Source organism: Trematomus bernacchii, unplaced genomic scaffold (assembly GCF_902827165.1).
Source record: "Trematomus bernacchii unplaced genomic scaffold, fTreBer1.1, whole genome shotgun sequence".
Taxonomy (NCBI): domain Eukaryota; kingdom Metazoa; phylum Chordata; class Actinopteri; order Perciformes; family Nototheniidae; genus Trematomus; species Trematomus bernacchii.
In genome coordinates, this window is record NW_022987611.1 from 18,282 (window position 1) to 38,625 (window position 20,344).

The window sequence follows — 20,344 nt, forward strand, 5'->3', positions numbered from 1 at the left end:
ATATAATAACAGTGGCAATATATATATATATATATATATTAGGGCTGTCAAGTTAACGCGTTAATAACGCGTTAACGCAAAAAAAAATGAACGCCACTAATTATTTTAACGCGATTAACGCATGTGTATTTTTTGTCCTCGGCCGCCGTAGTTTCAGAGCGCATCGAGTTTAAAATACCATCGACAAGCTGATGCTGACAGCCCCGCTCCTACCGCCCGCTTGTGGCAGACCACACTTCCACGCTCACTGGCAGGCCCGGACTGGCCATCGGGAGGACCGGGAGGGAGTGTGTATGTGTGGCGCGACTCGCGCGAGCGAGGCACACCTTACGTGTTGTTGTTGTTAGCATCTGGTGCTAGCTAGCTGCGCTAACTGATATAAGGAGCTGTTTCAATGACATTTCGCCGACAACTGCGCCGAGCACTTGACTTTATGCAGGTAGCCAGACAGTGGGACATTGTACGAAAAGTCAGCACACTCAGCGCGGATAGTACGCGCAACATGATTGCAGCATCCAGGCAGCTCCCGTTGGAGCATATATGCCTTGAGCTGCACATAGCTCCAACAATCCATCACAGTGTCTCCACACACACACACACACACACACACACACACACACACACACACACACACACACACACACACACACACACACACACACACACACACACACACACACACACACACACACACACACACACACACACACACACACACACACACTCACACACACACACACACACACCACACACACACACACACAGTATTATTGTATGAGAGAGGTTCCAGGTTGAATTGAAGCGAATATTTGTAATGTTCAGAGGTTGTTGTGTTTAATATTCATGAGAATATTTGTCATTGTTCAAATGATAATAAACAAACATATAAAGCATATTTGTCCACTCATATGTTGATAAGAGTATTAAAAACTTGAAAGATATCCCTCTAAGGTACATTTAGAACAGATAAAAAATGTGCGATTAATTTGCGATTAATCGCGATTAACTATGGACAATCATGCGATTAATCGCGATTAAATATTTTAATCGACTGACAGCCCTAATATATATATATATATATATATATATAATAACAATAGGTAGGCTCAGCAGCCTTAGTGCAAAGTTAGGTGTCAGTATTAATAACCGTGGCATATATATATAATCACAATAATACAAAATTAATTGTCACAGGTGTAGGCAATTTGGGGTGAAGTGTCTTGCCCAGGGACACAACGACATCCTGACTACAGTGGGGTTTGAACCTGTGCTCCCCTGATCCGAACACCAACGCACCAGACCACTGCACCACACGCCTCCCAACAAGTCAATGTACAGTTTATCAACGACAAGTTTTTCTTAATTTTTGTATTGAAGGCCTGTTGGATTTAATCAGCTCGCTTAGCACTGCCAGAAGCCCAGCCTGAAAGGTATTTTGTTGCTCCACCTCGATTCCTGGGCCTTGTGTGAATGCAGCAGCCGTTCGTCGTGCATCTCCTTGGCACGCAGGTCCTCATTCTCCTTGCTGACCATGGCACGGCGGTCCATCGCCATGATGGTGTCAAGGAAGCTGTCATCGCGTGCCCACTTTCCTAAGGTGAAATATGCAAGATACAAGATCAGTTTAATCGCAACAACGAGACAACATTGTCCAAATCTGTCTCTGCAGGCACACAACAGGAGGAACACGGGGAACACCTTTGATTTGACTATTAACATTTTAAATGGTGAAGGCACTAGCAATTGGGGGATGGAGGGCTCTCAGGACATGATAGGGAGGCGTGTTGCGCAGTGGATAAGTGCATTGGTGTTCGGATCAGGGGAGCACAGGTTCAAACCCCACTGCAGTCAGCATGTCGTTGTGTCCCTGAGACACTTCACCCCAAAGTGCTCCTGTGGGGATTGCCCACAGTATTGAGTATGTAAGCTTTGGATAAAAGCGTCTAACAAGTGACATGTAATGATTCAAAAAGCTTTTGAATATTGAATAACAAACCAATGTGGTTTACTTGTTATCCACAGTTTAGCTGCTAAATGTTTTTTAGCAATGCTTTTCTTTGTGCTCCACATATCTAAATGTATAAAGTGTGTTTTCACCTCCGTTCCCTCCTGTTTGCTGCAGTATGGCAGCAGCGGTCAGGATGGTAGTCCTGATGGTGTCCGCTGACCGGGCACAGGGTGTGGAGCTGCCTACTCTCAGCGGGGAGGAACTGAACGTGGAAACTGTGTTTCTCTGAGGGATCCTCCATGTAGTCTGAGAAGCCTTCTGAGGAAACAAGGTCAAACTATTTAGGATAATACAAGGAACAATGTTTAGGCAGTAAATAGAATTTCAATTACATTTCTACTTCAATGTGCAAAAATATTAGAACATCAGTCTTTGTGGCATGCAGGTAATCAACTGTTTAAGCTTTTACCATTAACATGTAGAATGAATGTTGCAAATTACTTGAAATTATAGCAACTACAATCTATTGTTTACCTCTATGCATTAGCCACAGAGGTAGCATTATGTCCAGCTAGCATGCTAATTGCTAACGTTATATTATCGTTTTATCCCGGAGGGGAAAACTAGTTTCTAATCCTGAGAGAAACACCTCGCCTGAAACACACGATTAGTGCCATGAGTTAGTGAAGCAAATTACAGAACATTGCACACTTATTCACAAGTCAAAACGTGTTCATAGCGGGCATGGATGAGAATAGCTAGCTAGCTAGATGTTATTAGTGTAGGAGTAGAATACCTCTGCTACGCGCCGTTCGTTGGATGAGGCTGGATCTCTATTAAATTAAGAAAGGAATTGAAAACACCGGAATCAAAGTTATAACAAATTATCTGAGTTTACTTCTAGTAGGAAACCAAACACATATACAAGTTATACAGAGTACTCGAGTACCCCGGACTTTTAGATTTGTGATGCGATGCGGATAAATGCATCGGGACCAGACAAACTCATCAAACGAGAAGAAATTGGACTTCAAGTTTGTGATTCGATGCGGACACAGATATCAGGACTAACAAACTCACCAAACCCAAAAGCAATTTTACACACACAAACGTCAGTATTTCTATCTGTCTTTGGGGCGGAGATTTGTCGATTCTTCCTTCCCACTTTTCTCCCAAGCGAATCAGAGAAGCCCTGGGGAGGAGCTGTTTAAACTGACCACCTCCTCCAAGTGTCCTGATTGGCTGGATTCGCTTCTGGCCGAGGTCAATCAGAGTTTCGAACAGAGTGAGACCCCAAACCACACTAGGTCAAAAGTCAATGTTATCTCCGTCCCGATCTCCCCTCCCTACCTTTTCCAGGGGATCTTTTCTTATTTTACGATGTCTTTAACGACTTAGAAACAGCATCTGGCTCTTAGTGGTGATAAGGATCAATGTTGGTGTGTGAAACACAGAATCTCTAAGTCAGTGAGTTTGAAAGTGAGAATAACATTCCTATTCTATATATAATTACCCAAACCGTTGTGATTACATAAAACAGTTCAAACAATACATGTTTACTTCAATACAGTGTAGAATCATATCTTCTTACTTCAATCCCTCTTTTGATCTCACCTCACGAGATCAACATATAGCATTTGAAACATTACCACTGTCAATTTTCTTCTTACTGTGTCTGTCCCAACATTTATATAAACCCATCAGAAGTTGGGATATAGAGCACTTTAAACCTTTAGGAACAGTCCACAACAACAACTTATTATGACAGTGGAGGGAGAATAAAATATGTCTAAAAAGCAAAGTCCTTGTCAGCTGAGTCATCTTTACTCTTCCCTCAATGGTGGAACTGATGAGTCTAACACACAATGAGCAGATACAAGGCACACAACAACAACCACATGTCACCAAAATGGCAATAAAAGTAGCCACAGAAATCAGAAAAGACATTATCATACTTTTCCCTCTTTTGGTAACACATAGTTCTGTAGAATAAAAAATACAAATCCCTTACATTATGGGATATAAAAATAAAGTTGAAAGTTCCTCAAAAAAAAATGGATTGTTCAGACAAAGTTCCACACCGGCTATATCAACCTGTTTCAGCGGGAAATGGAGTTCCCTGTGCCGTCTTGGTTTGCCATATCTTCGTCCCCCCAGCCCGCTGACGGCGGCTTCTGGGGTGCCTGCTAGAGAGATGTGGCCTGATTGTCCTCCCCCGGCCCGCTGATGGCGGCTTCCGGGTCGATGCTGGAGAGATGTCCTCCCGATCCTCCTCCTCCGGTCTGCTGATGGCGCCTCCTGGGTCGACTGCCTTGACGAGAGCCAGATCTGTTCTGATGTCGTCCAGGGTCCTCGCAGGTGTTTTTCCCGACCGCACACTGGCTCCAGTGGTACCAGTTGTCTCCCTTTCCATCTGAGCGGACGGCATGGGAGGTCCCCTCCAACCAGACGTAATCTGCTGTGTTGGCCTTGTGTTTCTCGGGTCCCCCCTTTTAACGTCAGCAGCCTGTGTGGAGAAGTCTCATACCAAGCCCTTAAGTTGCTGGAAATATGGTTTTGAAATCATCTCAAAAAATAAAAATCAAAAATCAAAATCAAAATCAAAATCAAAAATAGAACAAAAATAAAAATAAAACAAAAAAGGAACAAACTAACAAAACAAAAAATAACCAAAGCTAGATTATTTTAAATGTATCAATTTCTCTTAAAAGCAACAAATAAAACAAAACAAAAAATACCATAACTAGTATTTTAAATTGATAAATTTCTCCTAAAAACGTAATAATCTCACATACATATTGTCTGATGTATATCCTATCCTTTTCCCCCTTTTACTGAAATAGAACGCCGTTAACGGTGTTCTCATTTACAGAAATATCGAGCCTTATACATCAGTTATTTAATATCAGCTATATATTTATTATTACTATTACTTATATATCAGGCATTAAATGTCAGCCTTCTTCCATGATTGACCTCGTCTACATTATCTGACTTATATTGATACGTGTCTGTTTGTATTTATTTAATATACTGGGCAATTATCTATAACTTTTTGAATCTCCCTCTTTTCTTAACAACTTGAGGTATGGCTATTTTGAAATCTGACTTGGTTAAGAGATGATTTGTTTATTGGTGAAAGGAACACTCTTCCCCTCAATGGTGTGGGGGTGGATATTCAGGGAGAGTTCCTTACAATCTCCAGATCTTCCTCTCAGTGTAGAGGCCATAAAACCTTTTAATGGGCTCTGTGGTCTGTTCAGATTTAGATTTTCTTCCTCTCCAGAGGTCACGCCTGTCTTTGACCCTGTATGCTGCTTTGAGTCAGCAGCACCTCAGGACAAAGAAAGGGAGATCTCTTCCCAAAAGTGTAAGTTCCCTTTTGAGCAACATAGCAACACATTTAACACTCCCTGACTTGTTTGTAAAGCGTTCTTTAAGGCCTGAATCGAGTCTTCCGTTATGTAACGGAAAATCCCATTTCCAAAAAGGGTCAGTTTAATAGCCCTTATCATATTACCGCTCTGTGCTTGCATGCTAGGACCTATTGTCTTTGCCAGAGCTGCTGCTAGTCTTTCTACATGTATTAGCTCCATATTAGCAGGGTTCACTAACATGGTTGGTTGATCCAGTTTAAGATTTTCAATATCTTCCATTACTATTTCCAACATTCCTTATCCCTGAATAACAGGTCTAACAATGTGTTTTCCTTTAGGAGTATTAGATGGGATACTCATAAGTGGCATTTGTGAGCCCTTATCTCCTTAGGGTGGAGGTAGGGTCTCAGACATTATACCACCTTCTAGTTGCTCTCTGTCTCTCAAGTATTACACAGATTTGACTTTAAAAAATCACACAGAGCTTCTCATACCTTATCATATCACATTCAGGCAAATTTTTATTGTGCGATGTTTATTTCAACAGATAGCGTGACTTCCAGAAGTAGGCTTCTACAATCTCCTCACGGTGATTGCGACTTCAGGTCAAGAGTTAAAAACTCAGTCAACAAAATCTCTTTATCGTCACGTTTAATGAGCCTGATTATCCCCACAACAGTTTTGTGACGAGATACGGTCGTTCCAAATAATTAGTTGGAGGTCGCGTCTCTCTCCTCCTCTATCACCCACCATATTACAATTACAGACATTTTTATACATTTAAAGCACCACGAAAGGTAACCGCATTAATCAATCTTATCATGATCTGCGGGGAATGTAACCCTTCTTTTACAGCCTTACAGTCTTTAATGAAAGCACTGTAAGGTAACCGTATTCATCAATGTTATATTGACCTACGGGGAATTTAACCCTATTTTGACACCTAAGTAGTCTTTAATTAAAGCGCTTGCAAGGTAACCGCATTAATCAATCTTATCATGATCTGCGGGGAATTTAACCCTCTTTTTCTAGCCTTGCAGCCTTCGTATTTAGTGAGTGAAGGGCTGGGATCTACCCGCCACACTCAAACACTATTTTTGCTCTAGATCCAGGACTGAATACCCTTCTCTAAGCACTAATAATCTAATTTAACTAGAATATGTATTGTATTTCCCACCGTGACTAAAAACACTGAGAACGCTGCTGACAACTCTAAAGTTTTAGTATAATCAATCACAGATTTTTGATATTCAAAACAGGTGTCTGCTCACCTTTTGTGTTATAGCGCGCTTGCAGTTGTCAACAGTGTCTCTTTGTCCTCCCCCTGGACTGGATTCTGTCCCCTGGCTGTCGGTGTTCCTTTCTAGAGATCAGCTCACAAACGTCGGGAGTCACCACTTGTAGGAGTAGAATACCTCTGCTACGCGCCGTTCGTTGGATGAGGCTGGATCTCTATTAAATTAAGAAAGGAATTGAAAACACCGGAATCAAAGTTATAACAAATTATCTGAGTTTACTTCTAGTAGGAAACCAAACACATATACAAGTTATACAGAGTACTCGAGTACCCCGGACTTTTAGATTTGTGATGCGATGCGGATAAATGCATCGGGACCAGACAAACTCATCAAACGAGAAGAAATTGGACTTCAAGTTTGTGATTCGATGCGGACACAGATATCAGGACCAACAAACTCACCAAACCCAAAAGCAATTTTACACACACAAACGTCAGTATTTCTATCTGTCTTTGGGGCGGAGATTTGTCGATTCTTCCTTCCCACTTTTCTCCCAAGCGAATCAGAGAAGCCCTGGGGAGGAGCTGTTTAAACTGACCACCTCCTCCAAGTGTCCTGATTGGCTGGATTCGCTTCTGGCCGAGGTCAATCAGAGTTTCGAACAGAGTGAGACCCCAAACCACACTAGGTCAAAAGTCAATGTTATCTCCGTCCCGATCTCCCCTCCCTACCTTTTCCAGGGGATCTTTTCTTATTTTACGATGTCTTTAACGACTTAGAAACAGCATCTGGCTCTTAGTGGTGATAAGGATCAATGTTGGTGTGTGAAACACAGAATCTCTAAGTCAGTGAGTTTGAAAGTGAGAATAACATTCCTATTCTATATATAATTACCCAAACCGTTGTGATTACATAAAACAGTTCAAACAATACATGTTTACTTCAATACAGTGTAGAATCATATCTTCTTACTTCATTAGCCAGCTTGGACCTAACGTTAGCAAGTTCTAGCATGGCTAGTTCGATCTACTGAGCAAATAAAAGTACATCTAAGACCAGTATTGTGCAGATTAAAACAGTGCAGTGCATGTATTTTATTTTACCTTGGTAGTCGTCCCGACATGACTTTGCCAGGTCTGCTAACTTTGCAGAGCCACAGAAACTGCATTCAGTAGAAGCTTCTGAATGTGGCGCTTCGCGTCCTCCGAGTAAATCGCCAGAAGTGCAGACACAGCCTCATCACTCCACCGCTCCAATTGATTTATTTAGTGTTGCTATAATAACTGCTTTCACAAAAGGAATCTCTTCGGGTGTGCTGCGAAGCGAGGAAATACAATGGCCGCTTACAACAAAAAAATCAGAGTCAAACGGGCGTGGTTTGCATTCCGCACAGCCAATCAGACGTACGAACTACTTTCTCCCACAACAGGCCCTGCTCACTAGCAGGGCCTGAAAAGCGGGTCTGAAGAACTAAGTTGAGCTACTTTAGTTCCTGGGGCTTTTTGGTGTGAACGCAAATATATCGTAGTTCTGATGAACTATTGTGGGAAAAGTACACCAAAGTACTCCGGTGTGAACGCACCTTATATCTACATCTATAACAAAACAATACACTATCTTAGACTAAATTATAATATTATAATAAATATAAAGGTGCAATATAACCTATCACTAGGTGCGTTGCTAAAAAACATTTAGCAGCTAAACTGTGGATAACAAGTAAACCACATTGGTTTGTTATTCAATATTCAAAAGCTTTTTGAATCATTACATGTCACTTGTTAGACGCTTTTATCCAAAGCTTACCTACTCAATACTGTGGGCAATCCCCACAGGAGCACGACATGCTGACTGCAGTGGGGTTTGAACCTGTGCTCCCCTGATCCGAACACCAATGCACTTATCCACTGCGCCACACGCCTCCCTATCATGTCCTGAGAGCCCTCCATCCCCCAATTGCTAGTGCCTTCACCATTTAAAATGTTAATAGTCAAATCAAAGGTGTTGTCTTGTTGTTGCGATTAAACTGATCTTGTATCTTGCATATTTCACCTTAGGAAAGTGGGCACGCGATGACAGCTTCCTTGACACCATCATGGCGATGGACCGCCGTGCCATGGTCAGCAAGGAGAATGAGGACCTGCGTGCCAAGGAGATGCACGACGAACGGCTGCTGCATTCACACAAGGCCCAGGAATCGAGGTGGAGCAACAAAATACCTTTCAGGCTGGGCTTCTGGCAGTGCTAAGCGAGCTGATTAAATCCAACAGGCCTTCAATACAAAAATTAAGAAAAACTTGTCGTTGATAAACTGTACATTGACTTGTTGGGAGGCGTGTGGTGCAGTGGTCTGGTGCGTTGGTGTTCGGATCAGGGGAGCACAGGTTCAAACCCCACTGCAGTCAGGATGTCGTTGTGTCCCTGGGCAAGACACTTCACCCCAAATTGCCTACACCTGGGACAGTTCATTTTGTATTATTGTGATTATATATATATGCCACTGTTATTAATACTGACACCTAATTTTGCACTAAGGTGTGTCTGCTGCTGAGCCTACCTATTATTATTATATATATATATATATATATATTGCCACTGTTATTATATTGTTTTGATACTACTGACACTTATTGATCTGCTTCTGATAAATAAAAGAGAACCTACATGCATGGCACTAGCATCATGACTGTCTTTGTTTAAACCAGCAGCAGTGCAGCGGTACACAGACTAACCTGTGTGTGTGTGTGTGTAACGTAGTTCTTCAGATGTGTATGCTTAACATGTATGTATTTATCACAGTAAAGATGGTATACAAAAGCTTTTTAAAGAGCTTTCAACCTCATCCCATTGTCTTTAACACACATTTAACATAATATACTCATATTAATATCCAAATATACAGTATGAGTACTGTTTTGATACTGACATTTCATCTTTGCACTAAGATGTGTCTGCACTATTGTAATTGTGTCTGTTGACTGTGGTAAATAAAAGAGAGAACCAAATGCACAGTACAAAAGATCAGCTTTATTGTCAATTTACAATTTCCATGCTGTTCAGATGCCTCAAGGGCTGTGCGCGTGTCTTGCCCCGTGGCGATTTGTTTAGGTTGCGTCTCCCCAATGGTTGCTTCCAGTCGAATACAGAGGAGTTGAAAAGATCCACTTTGATCCACTGCACATTGGTGTACACCAGGCCGAGGTTCTATTGTTCACCCAGAGAGAGCGCGGGACACGACGCGTTCCGTAGTATTCGCATATCTGGAATACATACAAAGACACAAATTAGCCCTACATAACTCCATACATCCTGCATTAGATAGTATTAATGTGATTTAACCTGTTTCACACCTTCCCCCCGGTACCGGGCGGATAAACGCGTCATTTGCAGGAAACAACGTCTAAGGAATCTTAATATTGAATAAAACTATGAATGTGTTATATCCATGTAACGGGAAGAAACTCAGCTAACTGATCTTTTTAATTTTTTTTTTCAAAAAAAACCCACATTGCTAGCACTCAGCCTCTGAATTAGCCTCAAGCGAAAAAAACGTAACATACTAAGGCAACTAAACTCACTCTAACTCCCTTATTACTTATCCTAGATGCACAACCAACCACTCTTTTTTGGTGTCCTGGAGACACTGAATCTACCGGTGCCCTCCTCAACACTCAGTGATAAACATTCGCGACGCTCTAAACGAAAGCGTACATCATCACATGTGGAGCTAAGAAGCTAAACACGTAAATATGGCTTACCTTGGTCAAAAGTGGTCTTCAATGGCATTAAAACGATAAAAAAACGATGCTGCAGTTAATCCATAGGTTCATCCTATGTGTCTGTGCCTTCTTTGAAATTATTTCTGATAATCCATAAGCAATACAACTGCGTTTTAGTTTCCAAACTCCAGAAGGAGACATTCCTCCAGTTTGGTTTCGTTTTCCACACGCAAAGCAACCACATTTTTTCTTTACAACGTGTCTGGGTGGGAGCCTCCCCCTTCGATTCTATTGGCTCTAACGGTCACAAGGGTATGTCAACCAACCAAATCGAGCAAGGGGGGCCAGAGATAGGTCAAATCCACCCAAATGACCCCAGATGGCCCAGTTTTTGGCTAAATCTCTCTAAAAAGGTCAAATTTCACTTGTTTTGCATCAATCTTGATACAGGGTACTTATTATATGTTGTACTTTGGATTCCTAAAGCTTTTAGTCTACTAACCCATCATCCAAGGGTAGTTTTCACTATCTGTAAAAAATTATTTTTGGACGGACACTATAATTTACAGTTTTTTACTATGTAAAATCTGAATTTTCTTTAAAATAAAAAATCATCAATCAAAAATAATAAAAAATTATCAATCATTTATATTGATTCTGACACTTCTACATCCAACTCACAGGTTTATCATTACTTTGAGAACAAAGATTATTAATTTAACCCTTTTAGAAGGGAAGATATGGTCATTTGTTCTGGGAATGTCATTTTCGAGCCTGAGACCTGAAAAACAGGCTCAGAGTGGAACAGGTTAATGAACGTACCATTGCTGTTCTTTGGGCGTGATAACGGTCATCATCCTCAGCTATCGAAACATGTCCATAGCGTGTGCTTTTCGTGGTCCAATCCTTTTGTTAAGGCTTCTTAACCGCCTTCGCCTCCGACTCAGCATTTCTATTGCATTTGAATGGTCGATCTGTATTTTTATTTGTGGCTGAGTTATTGGCTTAAATAACTCAGTTACGAAGCTGTATAACACGAGCACCAAAACGTCAACTCCATACCGTGTCTGAGGTCGGAAGGTAAACAGAAGCATACAGCGGAAGCGGAAGCTTTTCTTCTTCTTCTCTCGGTTTTTTGGCGAATTGCAACTTTAAGGTGCATACCGCCACCTACTGTACTCGCCGTGAAGTTGTTTGCGGCCTGCCACTAAACCCAAAGCAGAAGAAGAATAAGTGACGTCAGCGGCTCATTTGCCTAATCCACCCCCAGGAACTCATTTTGGTGTGAACGCGATATGCTTTAGTTCATCAGAACTAAAAGAACTCTCATGAACTAAAGTTCTCATGAACTACTGTGGGAAAAGTACTTGGTGTGAACGCGCCTATTGTTAACATCTGAAGAAGGCCTCTTTACCAAGGTCTGAACAATGTTTAATATCTCTAAAAGTACGAATCAGATTTAAAAGTTGTGTTAAACGAATAATGTCAGAAAGATGTGTAACATTTTAAAGTTGGAATGAGGTTTCTGAGTGAAAGTATGAAGGAGCAGTTAGCAGTTGAAGTTGCATGAAGATTGTTCAAGTCTGAAGAGTTTCTCCATTGACTTCCATGTTAAAAATGTGATGAATTATGGGATGTATCTCTGGAATTATGAAATGTATGAATGAGAAAAGTAATAGCCATCGATTCCCGACCGAGCTGAACGTTTTGATGTTTGAACGGAGTTTCTGCGATGTGGAATGTGGGAGAAGAAAAGGTGCAAAATAACCCGGCGGAATAATAAAGAATTTCGTGCTTTTAGTAGCTGTATCAGCATTCCCACTAAATCAGGCTCAAAAGCAGCTAGACTCCTGGCCAGACACCTGCGCAAACAGCAAGCCTCTAATACAGGAGTGGGGAACCTCCGGCCCCCGGGCCGTACACGGCCCGCGAGACAATTTGATACGGCCCTCGAGGTAACACACGCAAAAAAGAAAAAAAAATTAAGAAATCTAGACCGCAAAATAATTAAACAAGCGAGTGCCTGTTTTTCCTGGCCAAGGTCAGGGTCCTTGAACACAACACGAGCCTAACGTGTCATCACGTGGTATATGTCTCGTCTGAAAGGGGTTTAGAGCTGACGGAGAGCATCAGAACGCCACTCCGGGCCGGGACTTCACAAATGTCAGTACCCATAAGGAGCCGTACACATGCCGCAGTTTGTGCGTGGCTGTGTCTTTAGTTGTAAGCCCAGTGGCGATCTGTTCATCTGTCATACTGATCATACAGTCAATAACTTTGTTGTTATTAGCATCTGGTTAGCTAGCTATGCTAACGAATATAAGAAGCTTTTTCTCCAAGCAGTGAGGTAAAGGCACATCTTTATATGATCATTATAGTTATAAAAAAATAAGAGAATAAAGTAAACAGGTATAAAATACTATATGACAGTAAAAAAAAGTTGTTATTAATAAACAAGAATACAGTTTGAAAGGGTGATATGTCAAATATCCATAAAGAAAAAGAAATCTGCTTACAGTTCTGTTTCATATGGGTGTTGAGAGATGTATCCATTGATTTCCTGATGTTGCTCCAGAAGTGCACCAGATTGATGCTTTTAACTTCAACATTTAAAACATCTTCCCGGGAGGAGGTTAGGTCCCCCCCCACTTAAATCATGTTCACATGGATAGGAAACTAAATTTGCACACATCTTGTGTCCATATCTTTCTGTTTTGGTGGTCATGCCACAACCGTGCACGTGCATGCATGCGCGAGTCATGGTAAGATATCTGGATTAAGAGGTTGCTTTTTCTTTGCACAGCATGAAAGAAACGCCAAATGAATGGACTGTGATTTTAGTATTTTTAAGCAGAGGTCAATAATTTGTACGGCCCTCGGAGGATGTTGAAAAAATTGAAATGGCCCTTGAGAGGAAAAAGGTTCCCCACCCCTGCTCTAATACAATTCATAGAACAAGGGACCCCCAAACTAATCAACTATTGTATGAGCCAGATGAGATAGAAAGAATATTTGAAGAGTACTATAAGACACTCTACTCTAATCCACCATTAGCTGATGAAAGCACAATAAGAAACTTTCTTAACTCGCTTGATCTGCCATCTATAGGTGAGATACAGAATGACACCATTACATCGCAATTTACAGTTGAAGAGCTGGAAGCTGCAATCAGTAGGCTAAAGACCAGTAAATCACCAGGCAGCGATGGGTTCCCACCAGAGTTCTATAAAACTTTCACGAAGGAGCTAACACCTCTGCTTCTGTCTTGTTTTAATTGGAGGCAGGGCTCCCCCATCTTGGAGGGAAGCAATTATTTCCATTTTGCCTAATGAAGGCAAAGACAAAGACCACTGTAAAAATTATAGGCCAATTTCTCTTTTAAATGTGGACTACAAGCTGTTTACCTCAATCATCTGTAAAAGATTTGAGACTTTTATGCCAGATCTTATTCATGAAGATCAAACTGGATTCATTAGAGGGCACCAAACACAAGACAATATCAGAAGGACTACAATGCACATAAAAAGGGCACGAGTATGGTTCTGGTTAGTCCAATAGGATTCAGCTGGAGAGAGGCTCTAGACAGGATTGCTGTCTCTCTCCTACTCTCTTTGCTTTATTTGTTGAACCATTGGCGCAAGCAATAAGGCAGAGTGAAGATCTGCAGGGTGTGAATATAGGGGGGGAAGATCATATCATTGGGCTTTTTGCGGATGATGTTATAGTTTTTCTTGAGCAACCAGATCTATGTTTCCCAAACCTGATGTGGTTACTATTCAGGGTATAAAGTGAACGTAACAAAAACTCAAATTCTCTCATTTAATTATTCCCCATCCCAACAAATTAGACATGCATATAACCTAAAATGGAATTCCAAAACAATGACCTATCTTGGTGTAACTATAACCAAAACATTTTCCAACCTGTTTGAAGCCAATTATAACTAAATTGATGACAATATCCGAAAAGGATGTAGAAAGGTGGTCCATCCTCCCTTTAGACTTCAGTGCCAGAATACAAACGGTTAAAATGAATATCCTACCTAGGCTGCTGTATTTTTTTCTCAGTCTCTTCCAATTGATGTTCCCCAAAACAAATTCATAACCTGGGACAGGATGATTTCTAGATTTGTTTGGAATAGTAAAAAACCAAGAATACGATTTACGACACTTCAGTTGCCTAAAAGTAAGGGGGGAATGGCTTTACCAAATCTTGTTTTGGGCCCCCCCCCCCATCGCCCCAAACATAAGCGCACGCTGATGCGCTCACACACGCACGGACATACACAACCACTCAGAAGCGCCACATGTATAGACTATCAACCAGAGCCTGCCCTGGCCTCAGACCACCACAGCCTGACAACGGCACAGCGAACTAAGAAGAGGATTAAACCTGTTTCCTTGATGTTTGTCTCTGGGGAATGGGCCGGTAGGCCTACATAGACTGGTTGCTATAATATAGCTTTTGATCTTGGCGTCGGGGGTCTCAATAGCGCCATAGAGTCCCCTATCGGTTGGGGCCCTTGGGGGAACTGTTGGACCACCGCCGGGCACAGCCAAATCCAGCCTCTCCTCCTGGCTGGCTGGAGAAGAAGGTTGCACAGCCACGGCCACGGATACAGCTTCACTTGTGGAGCTAGATGGCAATGATGGTGGTGAGGCAGGTGAGCTATCGTTAGCCTCCGGCTCCGGCTGCCGCTGCACGTCAACATTGCTAACGTTATCGCTCGATTTCGAGGACGATGTATGACAAAGAAAACGGTCTAATTTTGTCAGTTTAGCTGTTACATCTCCTTGTTCTCTCTTGTCCTTTCTCTTTTGAGCGCTGCTCTTGTGCTTTGGTTTGCGGTACATTATAAATGCAAGCTATTACATTTTTTATAATGCTGCCGAACTTGCTGCTGCAAGCTACAGTACAGTATCAATCAATCAATGTTTATTTATATAGCCCAATATCACAAATGTTACATTTGTCTCAGTGGACTTCACAGTTTGTACAGAATATCAGTATGACAATACGACACCCTCTGTCCTTAGACCCTCACATCGTACAAGGAAAAACTTCCAAAAAAGGAAAAACCCCACAGTTTAAAGGGGAACATGGGAGAAACCTCAGGGAGAGCAACAGAGGAGGGATCCCTCTCCCAGGACGGACAGACGTGCAATAGATGCCGTGTGTAAATAGTACAGGTTGATTAAACGGTTTGCTCTTCGCGCAAGGTATCACATGTCATGAAAGGGAGCAAGGTCATTGGACAGACAAATTACAAATTAATTTAGGTTGCTTGGTTACTTTGAAGACTGCGTGAACCGGTCAATGCCATAGAGAACCGCAGTGACGCGTCCTAAAACCCGGAAGTAAGTTAGCATTTTTACCACTGCCGGTTCCTTCGACAAAAAGCAATGGGATTTCTCCATAGGATTTTGGAAAATAGCTCGAAATAAGGTCTGTGTTTGACACAAATTGAAGAGACAGATCACGTTTTGTTCTACGACATTAAATACATCAGCAGTGACCCCACTGGTGATTTTTGAAGAGTTTACGTGTCTGAAAAACGATGGTTGTTAACATGTGGCTGAATAGGACTACAGAAGTTGTCGAGGCCGTTTTACGTCATTACACCGAACACGTAAACACTCCTGCTAAGTTTGTTTGCCCTGTTCTGCTTGAAAGCAAGTACATGCGCTCTTACAAACTGTTCAAACAAACACTTCAACTTGTACCATTTTTTTTTTTTTGCATGGGCCCCTTGCCGGCTCTGGGCCCCGGTGCGTTGCACTGGTTGCACCGTCGATAGTTACGCCACTGAGCCCAGCTCAGACCTTTGGCCTACTGGTGTAGACCAGATTATGAGTCTGGATGGAAAGCCATGGAAAGGGAGGTGCAGGGTCACCACATTCAGGCCTTCGTAGGAGATAGGAATTTGGTGAGGGCTCTGAGAGGTGAAATGAATACGATAGTTGCGTTTACACAGGTCTGGAATGTTGTAGTAACAAAATACAAATTAAAGAGGGATACACACGCTGAGGTGGTTTGCATACGATTCCAATTTTAAACCAGGGGTGTACGATCCAGCATTCAAAGAATGGGTGCAAAAGGGCATAATAGCAATGTGTATGGTTTCAGAAAAGGGTGAATTGATGGGTTTTCAGGATTTACAGGCAAAATATGGTATTACAGACAGGGATTATTTTAGATACATGCAGTTAAGACACTATTTTGTAAAATAGATAAGGCTGAATGCAGATGCACATCCAGATTGAGTTGGGATAATGTGAAGCCACACCCTGCTGCAGACAACTCTACAGCATGTGATGAAGGAACCAGCTCCAGCAGCACACTTTCAATGTTCCACCACAAGGGGGCAGTCTGGCAGCACGGCAGGGAGCTGCAGAGCCCCCCACCTCTCCTGTCAGAGAGAAAAGCATGAGCAATGAGGAGCTTCAGCACATTCACTGTCTTGTGTTCTGTTAACCAGTTGTTACAGGTGACAGATCCACCCTGAAATGAATTTTTGTCACATTTCCTTTGAAAGTGAATCCACATGAACAGAGGCTGAGCTCCAGCGCTGTGAGGCTGCCATGATGGCTCAGATGTTGCTGCAGGTGGATTTCAGGCAATAAATGCTATTTCTTTCCATCTGCTCAATTCTGGAACATTTCCAAGAATGTAACAAACAGCTATGTGTAAAAAGGGTTGGGACGGCTTCCGGTGAAGAGAGTGACCATCATGGCTGCTTGGCCCTTTGCTCTGCTCCGCTGAGCTACTCTGCCCCCATGCCACAGTTATAAAACTGGACCAAACTCTACTAAAATAGTCTCAGATAGTGGTATAAGCCAGGATGTCGCAGGAACCGAAGCAAAATCCACCTCGAACAACAAGGAATCCGAAGAAGAGCCCGACAGAGATGGACGCTCAAGGCGGCGGACAGGCAACACATGCTGACGACACAAAATCTGAATTTGCAAGCATCAACAGCCTCCTGAGAGGAATTACAGCAGATGTGAGCAGTGTGAAAATGGGCCTGGAAGTACTACAGAGCACGGCGGAGAAGCTTGGAGGAAGGATGTCAGAGGCTGAAGTCATGATTTCTAACCTAGAGGCCGTTAGCAACAGCCGAGGTACTAGCATAGATTCCACCGCAGCACACGTGAAAAAGCTCCAAGATAAAGTGACATACTTAGAAGATGCAGGGAGGCGGAATAACGTTCGTATAACGGGCATACCAGAAAATGCTGAGAAACAGGACCTACATGGTTTTGTGCTTAGCATATTTGCTGAAAAGCTGGACCTGGAAGTGGATATGGGATTCGAACTGGAGCGAGCACATCGCGTCGGACCGAAAAAGGATGACGGGCGCAGCCGACACATTTTGGTCCGCTTACTGAGAATCAGCGCCAGAGAAGCCGTTCTACAGGCCGCCCGCGACAAGAGGAGAGTCGAATGGCAGGGCAACAGAATTTCCTTCTTCCAGGATCTTTCTTTCTGATATTTTTGCCCCTATCGAGACTCTGCCCACCTAGTGTTAGACAGGGATGGCAATTTGCATGGCGGCCATCTGGCCTAACATATCTGGGTATCAAGCTCACTCCACAGCTGGAAGACATAATGACGAACAACCTAATCCCATTAATCGAAAAAATAGAACCTATTTTACAAAATTGGACTAAACTGGGGTTATCACTCTTGGGGAAAATCAATATTCTAAAGATGGTAATAGTCCCTAAAATTAACTATGTAAGTTATATGCTACCATTAAGCTTGCCACGCAATGCATTATTGAAATATAATAAAGTTGTATACAACTTTCTATGGGATGGCAAAAGACCATATATAAATCGCACAAAACTTTATGCAGCCATAGAGGACGGCGGCCTAGGCCTTCCCCATATAGATTGGTATCACTATGCGTTCTGTTTGAAACAGCTATCAAAAATATATATAACAGCTGGACAAGCCCCAATGTGGGTTTCTATCGAGAGAGACCTTGTAAACCCTCACTCTATCCATGCTTTTATAATTACGCAAACAAATGGGGTCACCCCTTATGATAACCCAGTCCTCACCTTTTCACAGGAAACATGGAGAACCTCACACAAGATTACAGGCTCAAACCCCACTTTTACTCGTAAAACGTCACTATGGCATAATTCAAATCTGAAAATAGGCAAAAAAACTATTTACTGGTCTGGGTGGTTGAAATTGGGAATTGTTTATATTGGGGATCTATTTGAAGAAGATCAATTTATGTCCTTCGAACTATTAAGGAAAAAGCATAGACTCCCAGGTAGGGACTTTTGGAAGTACTTGCAGCTGCAGAGTTGTATCCTGACACGTCTTAAACAATCACCACTTATTTCAAAAACAGAGATACAGGTCAGGCTAGAAAGAGACTAGCACTTAAAAACTAAAACGTCATGCTTTTATAACCTTATGAGGGAGTCTCATCCACCCAAATGTGTAGGCCTTAAGAGATGCTGGGAGAAGGACATAGGGGAAGAGATAACTGGTGAAACATGGGGGGAAATTATTGGGTCATGGTTTAAAGTTTCAAGGGAAATACAGACACGTCTGATTAATTATAAAGTCATCAATAGAACATATTGGACTGCAAGTAAAATGGCAAGGCTAGGACTCAGAGGCTCTGACTTGTGTTGGAGATGTGATACTACATGTGGCACTCTACTGCACATGTTGTATTCATGCCCCATGATAGATATCTTATGGTCGAAGATTATTACCTTCATTAATACAGTAATGGCCTCCTCTCTGGCACAGGGACCAATGCTTTGCATACTAGGTATGGTACCAAAGGAAAGTGGTCTGAATGCCCATCAGATCTCATGGTGCAGAATAGCACTTATTACTGGATGTAGGATAGTGCTGCGACATTGGAAAACTAGAGGGGATATATCCTTTAAGGGATGGATGGACGAAATAGCCAAAATCTCCTCCAATGAAAGATTATGCTATAAAATGATAAATAGAATGGATATCTACATGAAAATATGGGGCCCTTTTGTGGCGGTGACTTGAAGTGCTGGAGAGCTCCACCCTTTCAAATCATTGAAAACCCAAAATAAAGTTATAATGTGATGTACTACGTATTTGATGTATATAATGTGTTGTATTGTAGTATGTGCAGGATGGTTTACATACCGCGTATCATGTATATCGTGTACGCCATGGATGATGCTCTACCTCTGTGATGTTCCCTTTGCCCGTTTTGTCCGTCTTGTCAGTTATTGTCCTGTCTCTGGTGTAGTTTGCCGTGGTACTTTGATATCTTGATATGTGATACATTTAGCAGGCTGTGTTGTTATGTATGTATGTATATTTTTCTTTTTCTGGAAAAAAAAGAAGAAAAAAAAAAAGGGGTTGGGAGGGTAACTTTAAAAATCTATTCTGTTACATTTACTACCTGTGAATAAATGTAATCAGTAACCTAATCCACAAAAGTAATGTAACCTGATTACTTTCGGTTACTGTTGGATTACAGCAATAACAAATGCAGTACAAATCAATACAAGCTTAAAGAAGAATCAATAAGATGTTCTTAACGTATGTGTATGATGTCAGACAACAGAACAATGTGACATTAGAAAGAAGAAACCAAGATATTTAGCATCAGAAATGATGTTAGGGAAAGCTGCCTTTCACTCAGCATATTCAGGCAGCAGCCTATACACCAACACTGAAACACATGAGCACACACTACAGTTTAAAAAAGCAGAAATACAATCTGAGCTGACAGAAAATGCTCTGTTTGTTTAATACACACAGTTAAGCTCACACACTATTTTATGAACATATACACCTGCTTTTAGAAATGTAACAGTAATCGGATTACGTATTTTTTCTGTTACAGAGTAAGGGAATTATCTTTTTTTGTATCTTGATTACTTATCCCGGGATGTAATCCATTTATCCAAAAGCTTGGTGTGGCAGTACGAGAGGAGTACAGGTGAACTCTGTTTTTATGTCAGTGCTACAATTTCCAATAACTCAAAAAAGTCATGGTTTTAGTATTTGACAATATTTATATTCATATTAAATGACTTT